The following is a 9,006-nucleotide window of genomic DNA, read 5'->3' on the forward strand; positions in this document are numbered from 1 at the left end:
AGGTTACTGCAAATAGCAATCACGTGTTGTAGCTGCTTTATAATTAGTGCTGACTGAACAACCATAACCCTTTGGCTCTGATTCCAGTTCATTCTATGGCCTTCATTCACCAAGAAACACATGGATAGTTGTATCTTAAATCTTGGCTCCTAACAAAATCCATGGAGGAAAGTGAAAGTTAGTGTGAATTTTTTCTCTGCCCAACACACTGCTCTGCTCTTCAAAGCATGCATCTGAGAAGATCCAGCAGAAATACATAAGCAGGAATGTTGGCAGCTGTACTGGCAATCTGGTAGTCACCAAATTATTTATTGTAATTGATCAGAACCCATATGTGGGAGATGTACACAGAAGAAGAAAGGCCTAGGAGTTGGTAGCATACAGGTGTATCATGGTTGCATGCATCCCTGGTAGTTTGTTTGTCTTTGGTAGAAGCTACCTAACCAGCCAAGTAAGTGGGCTCTCAGCATGCACCAAATTAGAAACATTTTTGGTGGCCTGTCTTGTAAATGATGGATGACTCTGGTCTGGTCTCCAAGGAAAAAACTTGGTGCAAAGAGAGATAATAATGTTGGCTTAGAGCAATCATGTCCAGATGTAGCCCAAAACTCTTAATTCCTTTGGCAAAATAAATAATTACATAAATTGTACAGGGGTTTCAACTGCTTGGAGTCTTTCGTTACCTTGACATATCTTACTGTCTTGGCTTTCTTCTGGCTGAGCTGAAGTGACTAAAATCCATTCTTATTCTTTTCCTAGTACAGCCAAGGGTCAGGCAAGTGAGGCAATGTACAATCCATGTCTGATAGGTGGCTTAAGTGTCATTAGCACATAAATCAATCCAAATCACAAAAAAAATTACTCCCTTAGAGGGGTAGAAACAACATCTTCAGGTGGATGTCTAAAGGCAAATAGGGAAATAGAACAGGTATCCAGAATGCTGATATTGTCCAGATTTTATGTGAAGGAAACGTGAAATGCAAGGTGGTGCTATTCTGACTTCTCTTTGTTTTTCCAGTGCTATTCATAGCTTTTTTGGTGGAAAGTCTTTCATCACTTCAGATAGGTTCTCAAACCATCTAGCATGCGCTTCATTTAACTGGGGCAGAAGTGTGTAAAGTGTCCCTTGGTTTCAGTCTTTGTTATGCCGCATCTCTCGTGGAAAGTCTTTTGAGCAGTACCTTCCCCTCCCAGGTCCAAAGACTATCTTGTCTTATTTTAGTCTTTTGTATCAAAATGTTCGTTATGTCATCGATCTTTATCCTAGAATTAACTTATTTCATTAATGTGTGTAAGACCTGCAGACAGGAGGTGATTAATGCCTATTAACTCTCTTTAATTTATATTAGATACATAAATACTATATTAGAAAACTAATTCTTTAATTTTGATCTCTCTAGAAAATTCTAACACAACCTTAATTACATCTCAGCTATCAGTTATTGAGCAGATCATGTCTATACTGGAACCAATGCAATTGATTAGACTGCTTGTTGCTTGCTTAAGATCAACAGTGTGGCAAGCAGAGGAGCATTTTATGAACGTCTTAAGTGCCATGTAAATAGATCACAGTTAAAATGGGTAAGTGCAATCATTTTTTAATGACAGATCAATAGATTCTTAAGTGCATACATTTCTCAGCATGAAATATCATTTTGCTGAGCATTTTGTTGTCTTGGCAGTGTCTAACGGACAAGGGGTTACATTCTTTGTATTATCATAGTCTACTGCAGTTTTCTGTTTATTTTTTCCTCTAAATTCTTCTTTTTTAGTATTTAATTGGTGTCCCACAAAGTTTCCCAAAACAGTGTTAGTCAGGTATTAGGAAATGTACCCAAACCCATCCCAGCAGCTGAGTGACACTGGCGTTAGATATTTGCAAGCTCCCTTATTCATTGTCACCTTAAATCTGGTAAGGTACTGACCAAGGATTTTATTCAAGTTCTCAAGAGATCTCATAAGAGGATCATAACTTAACCTTTTTTATTAACTCTTTTAAGCAATATATTAGATGTACTTAAATTGTGAATGAAAGGTCCAATTACTTGAAACCTAAAATTTAATTTTACAGTAATACCAGAGATGGCTTTACTCTCTTTAACCTGTCTCCTCAGAATTGAGTTTAGCTGCATTCATGTCTCTTTCTCAATGTTGTTGGTGTGTGTCTTTTGGCAGAATTGAAAGTGATTATGCACAAAGCATTCTGCACAATAATATTGGAGCTACCAATAAACACAATAGAGGTATGGGCTCCTTGGGGCCAGATTGCTGAGGCTCTGTATGGCATTAACAAAGCCATGCCATGCTGTGTGTCTGAATTAGCTGTGCAGAGTTAGACTCTCCCTGGTACTTGGTCAGGCTCTTGTGAACTTCTGAGTCTTGGTGAAGCAGCCTTTGGTCATGCCTCTGCTGTTGGGAACCCACATTTGTGGGCTGATGGAGGATACCATTTGGCTGACCTGAGTCAACTTAGTTTAATTTTTCAGAGAAGCCTAATTTTAAATACTGAGACCCTAAAGCTCTAGGATTATGTAAACCTGATCTGGGAATGTGTGCCAGCTGCTACGAAGGGGGCATTAATTCACCACTTAGTTCCTTGAGCTTTCTGCTCTCTGCCTGGAAACCCACAGGTGCACAGATTGCTTGAGGACAGAGTTTTCCGGATGGATTACATCCCATGTGATGTGCTAGGCTGCTTTACCTCTTTGATCTGCTCTGGTGCAACGCAGGAGTAAGTAGCCATAGCTAATCATGGGAGACAGGCTAATCAGGGGCCTGGAAAAGAAAATCAAAACTTAGTTCACTTTTATTCAGTGAGTTAATAATAACCAAAATATTTTTATAGAAAAAGGTCTCAAAATTTCATTTTTTTCTTTTCTTTGGAGCTTACTCCAAAGAGTAAGAAGCTCTGTGTACTGTAGTTCCTTTTACCACCCAGGAAGGGAGACAGAGTCAGTATCAGAGGTTCCTTGTTTATTTTGTTCTGTTCGATTTCTTCCATCATCTTTTGGAAGAATTTCTAGCTCAGTGTGTCTCCTGGTACTTATTTCTTACCGTATTTTTAATTTATGTCTTCTTCTAATGAAGTTCTTGAGAATCTTCAGCTGCCTGTTACAAAGTTTCCTGAATGCTAACCTGGGGCTGTGTCCTTCTGTGGATCATGGTAATTGTGAGATGACTTACAAGAATGTTAAGTAGCTGCATTTTGCTTTAGGAAGCATACCAGGCTGTCATTTCAAATCTGTGAGGAGGCATATGTATGCTACGGTTCATCTCCTGTGCTTTATTTCAGTACTTCCTACTGAGAGTCTGTGAATGAAACTGGATTCTGTATTAAACAAAGCTACCCCTCCACTATGGGAAAGAGAACAAATGTAGCAACAACACTTGTGGTATTTCCCTGTTTTTAGAAGAAAATGCATGGCCACAAAACCGACTGATCAAGAGGGGTCACACCATCCTGCCAGCAATGTCCAATCTCATGCTTTGATGCTCTTTCCAGTGATTAGTTTGTGGCAATAGACATGATCACATCTGAGCTTAAGTTATGTTGTTAGGTTAGTTTACTAGACAAAATGGGGGGAAAAGAGAGAAGAATCAGGATTTGCATCACAGTGCAAGTGCAAAATATTCCATACCAAACCACTTTTCCAAGCAGACATCTCTAACCGCTTGTGTCTACTGTTGTGATATTAAACTGTATGTGCCTCATAATCTGGCTCTTCTGATTTATGCTTTCAGTTTCTGAATGCAAAAAACCCTGAACCTATAAAATGGGGTTCGTTGTCTCAACTCTTTAAATATATTCCAAAAAGTACTACAGGATCCATTCGATGTTTATTTGGAGAAGTCATAAAAGCAGAGGAAAGACACACTTTCAGCAGTACAAAGGAGTCCTCCCCTCCTGAGAGCTATTGAAATGTAAAGGAAAGGTGGCTGACAATAATGTTCTGGAGATAATAAACAGAAATTGGCCCACTGGGCTGGAGTCCTTGCTCTTAATTGCTCTAGGAGTTATGGCACACCTGCTTCCACAAAATGCCCATAAAAGAACTTCGTGATACATTTGACTGATAGAAAATACAGTCTAGGTTGCATTGTCTCACTTGGGGCCCTATTAAGATCTGTTAATTTGGTAAGGAGTCCAGATCTTTGTCAGTATCAGGCTATACTGATTTTTGAATCATGTCTTCTAAGCTGTCTTGGGAAGTTGTGACATTGCTTTATAGGCTCATGTTGCCCTGAGTCTGTGCTTTAATTTAACTTATCAGGTCAACGGAACAGCACAGATGCAAGGCACGCTTTGGCCATCAGACTCTTCTAGTGTAGTTCATCCTGTAGTAACTTTTCCAAGGAAAGTTGTACCAGTTGTTTGAATCCAAATAGTTGTCTCCTTTTAAATCAATACTAAGTTGTATTCATACAGATGAAACATCTATTTAAATTATATTATCCAATTTAAGTCCCAACACCTAAACAGGTGAGCTTGTTAAAGAAGCTCTATTCCCATATGGAGAATACAGGGAAACATATGAATCACAGCATCATAGAACAGTTGAGATTGGAAGGGACCTCTGGTGATTGTGTAGTCCCACCCCACTGCTCAAAGCAGGATCAACTAAATCATGTGGCTCAGGGCCACATCCAGTCAGATTTTGAGTATTTCCAAGGATGGAGACTAAACCCCCATGGGCAATGTGTTCCAGTGTTTGGCCACCTTCCCTTGTCTACATGTATGTTCATCTGGTTGACTTTGTGCCCATTGCCTCCTGTCCTGACATTGGTACTCCTGCAAAGAGTCTCACTCCCTCTTTACTCCCTCCCTCCCATCCTACCATGCATTTATACACACTTATAAGATCCTCCCTGAACCTTCTCTTCTCCAAGCTAAATGGTCCCAGATCTTTCTGTCCCTGTATGTCCCTGTGTGTCAGTGTCCCTGTATGGCAGATGCACCAAGCTCCAAGGCCTTAATCTTTTTCATGGTCCTCCACTGGACTCACTCCAGTGTGTCCATGTCTCTTTTGTACTGGTGAGCTCAGAACTGGGCACAGCACTCCAGGTGTGTCTCACCAATGCTGAGTACAGGGGAATGATCACCTCCCACAACTTGCAATGCCCTTCCTAACGCAGCCCAGGATGCTGTTGGCTGTCTTTGCCCAAAGGGTACACTGTGGGCTCATGTTCACCTTCATGTCAACCAGGACCACCAGGTCCTTTTCTGTGGAGCTGATTTTCTTGATCATTGCTGTGTATGTAAGCAGTACAAAATTACCATTTATTTAACTCTAAAATGAAGGGTTTATGTTCTACCATGCTTAGTATTAACTTTCGTGTGTTAATAGCTGCCAAAATGACTGCCATTTCCAAATATGTAAGAGGAAAATACATAGCCCTAGTAGTTAAATCTACTAGGGTACTGGGATGCAGAATAACTTAAATTATCGAATATGCTCTGCCACAAGCTGAGTTTGTAATTTGTCTTATTAGTTTACCTGCATCTATGGCCAATCATTTCTTCAGCTGAATCTTACTTTATCCCCTTTATATCGAAATCTAAGAATGACCTACATGTCTATTAAGGGTACTTTCCAGACTGACTTCTACTCAGCCACCATCTGGGTATTTCATACAAAAGTTGTGACAGTGAATGGGGGAAAAAAAATCTTCAAAAAATATCAACATTATGTGTTATGCTATTTAAAGCACATAAAAAGAGTGGGAACAAAAAGCCATGCACAGCACACCCCGCCCACTTTAAGAAAGGATAGAAAAAGTGCTAAAATACATTCAACTTTTAGAAAGAAAAACTAATTGAGTCTACTGCTTGGATGCAGTAGAGCAGACACAGGAGGTGCTGAGGTTTCCTCCCCAAAAGGGATGGTCCCTGCGACCAGGTGAGCAGCATGTCTCCCAGCAGAATTTCACCACTTGCTCCCCACCACGGGTCTGCCCCTAGCACATACTCACGCTGCTGCTGAGAGCAGCAGGTGCCAAGAGACTTCCACCTACTTCTTGCCTCCAGCTGTCTTGATATCTTCCAAACAGAGAAATAGAAAGGGCAAAACCACATGATCTGTGTAGGGAACATAGGCACATGGATAGGGGTTGAACTGCAGACTCATAAGCTTGGTAGCTGGAGCTCATGATGCAATCTGTTCTGTGAAACATCCTTTTTCATGTCATTTCTGCCTGTTTCTGCAATGTGTCATCAAATGCTATTCATACTATGAAGCACGATTGCATTGCTTTTTTTTTCCTCAAGCTTGCCGTGACTGTTGATTAAACAGTATGTGGGCTACAATTACCTTCAATGTAAAATGCAAAATTGACTCCTACCTGCACAAGAGAACCACCATAGCAGACAATTCTTTGGTTTTTTCTCTCTTGAACCATGCTATCCGTTCTAGGGTCCATTAGGGTAATGGTCATGCAAATATAAACATGAACAATTGACAATATACAGTTTGTCTTCTCTTTGGTCAGAACCATGAAAAATGAAAATATTTTAGTCTTTACCTCAATTTCAAATTTCAAAATTATTCAGGCTTGATAGCTACAGCTATTAGAGTGATCGTTATCTCCTCCATTCCCTGAACCCCACATTGAGCACTTTTCCATTCTTCTCCTTCCTCCCCAGAGAAGAGAAGTACCAGACAGGTTCAGCTAAATAAGTTTTGTTGTGACTTTCTGGCTTCCAATAGCTTTGGCCTGTGAATATCTTTGATATCTAGTGGCAGATGAGCTCATGCTGGATACATTCCTAGTAGTGTATCTCTCAATTTTTATTTAGTTCTCATGATATCTGTAGGTTCTTTCACTGAGACTCCTACAAAGTCTCAGTAAATTTTAAGTTTGGTTAAAATTGGCTACAGGGTTCTGAAATGATTAAAGAAAGAGGTAAGATAGGTAGCTTGTTCTTATTACCTTAGTTTTCCAAGGAAACAAGACTCTGAAGAGTTCAAATGCTTTTTCTGCTGTACTGAGAGAAGGAAAGCAAAAGAGCAGAAAGTTACTAATAAAGTTAGTAGTGAGAAAGTTACCTTAGTGAATACATAAGTCATCAGGACTGAACTCAGTCTACTGGGTTTTCTCAAGGAAGTGTAGATTCTGCTAAGGAACTCCATGAATAATGCTACTCCATTGCTTTTCTCCCATAAATCTGGATGAAAAGCAGCACAGCTTGCCTAGAAACTGAGTTTGATGTAACTTCTGAAATGCAAACATGGGATTTCTAAAGGTTGCAGTTTTCTAAAGATTTTAGTTTGAGTCTTTAGGAATGAAAAATTCCTTCTGCTTCAGAATGACACCACTGGCCCAAATGAGTCTTCAGAGCAATTCCTTCCCCTGAGTCTCACCTTCTTGTTCTGTTTCTCAGTATCTTGCTCAGTTTCCCAACCAGTTTTAAAACTGGGAACACTTTTCCAAATAGAATATCAGATATTCAGATATTTTAAATGTAAATTGAAGAGGTCTACATTGTGTAGCAGAATTAGAGTGCTGCATCTGAAGCAGTGATAATACTCCCATCCTTTTTGGTGGAGCTAGGACTTGAGTTGAAATGTTTCCAAGCTCCCTTTCACCCCAAGGCCTGGGGGGACCACTGGTGATGCCCCATGGCAGGGTCCTCCTTTTGGCCACCTGGGCTTTGGTCTGACTGTGTGTGCTGCTCCAAGGAGGTCGCAAGGGCAGTTTCACCTGCACGTCATCTTCTTTCCCCTTCCCAGAGTCCCCCAAGCTCTTGTTGAAAAAGCTTTCATTCTGTCATTTGCTCTTTAGTCAAACAATTATTTTCAAGTGATTGCAATGCTTCTCACAGACATGCCTAGAAATCTCAACAGCTGCATATTTCTTTGTTGTGTACAGAATAAAAATATTTGTTGACTAGTTCTGAAATGTCCTACATACAATGAGTTTATTACGTATAATGGTCACTTGAGAAATATTTCTTTTCTTCTTGATTTCTTTGTCAGGAACTGATGAAAAAGACTTTTCCCAATCTGAAAGTCAAAGTTGCTCCCTCCAGAACAAAAATGCCTTGAACACTTGTCAATCAGGACTATATCCATGTCATAAATTCAGCCTTTTCATTCTTCAGCCTTTTGTTATTATGCGTCTAGCAGTACCAGAATTGCTAACCACACATAACCCTTTGTGTCTTATAGCACCAGTGACCAGCAAGATAGGTGCTACCTACAGAAGCTTATAAACTAAACACAAGAGGGCATATAGCTCAGATAAAGAGAAATGTTTGAAGAAAAAGACAAAACTGGGAAAGAGGACAAAGGAAGAGTTGGCATGACCAATGTGACAGGCTAATGTATTTTTGCAGTCATATCTCCTAATGAATATTTGCAAGGGGATAATATACTGTTTGAAGCAGGGAAATGTAATTTTTTGCATGAGAAAGATTAATACAAAAGGTGTTAAGTAAAGGTGCCCCATAAAAAGTATCTAGCAGTGTTAGGAAATGTGTCAATGAGTACTATAGTTTTGGGGTGGGGGAGGGAAAAAGCTCTGTGTTTTGAATTTAAGTAGATAGATTGGTCCACAGTGTCTGAGAAATACCTTGCTATGTCTCAGTTTGAGCTCCTGGGAAGATCTTTATGAAGAGGTATCAAAGTAAGACTGAGAATTTTACTTAGAGGAGAAAGAGACTGAAATTTATTTGTTGTGTATTTGTTCTTGTAATGACCTACTGGATACCAAATACTTCTTAATCACAAACATGTTGGTTGGAAGGGACCTCTGGAGATCATCTAGTCCTACCTCCAGTTCAAAGCAAGGTTGTCTTCAACACCAGGTCAGATAGCCGTGGCTCTTTCTAGATGTGATGGCAATTCCACAAAATCTCTAAGCAAACCCATTCCAGCACTGCACCAACCACCAACACAGCCAGCAGAATGCCATAAGAGAAACCAGTGGCTGGGAGGTAAACCCATGTAAACTGTAGTTAGACAGATTTTTAACATTGAGCTCATCTTTTAAACAGTGAGAATGTTTAAT

This window comes from Harpia harpyja, chromosome Z, assembly GCF_026419915.1.
Source record: "Harpia harpyja isolate bHarHar1 chromosome Z, bHarHar1 primary haplotype, whole genome shotgun sequence".
NCBI classification, from domain to species: domain Eukaryota; kingdom Metazoa; phylum Chordata; class Aves; order Accipitriformes; family Accipitridae; genus Harpia; species Harpia harpyja.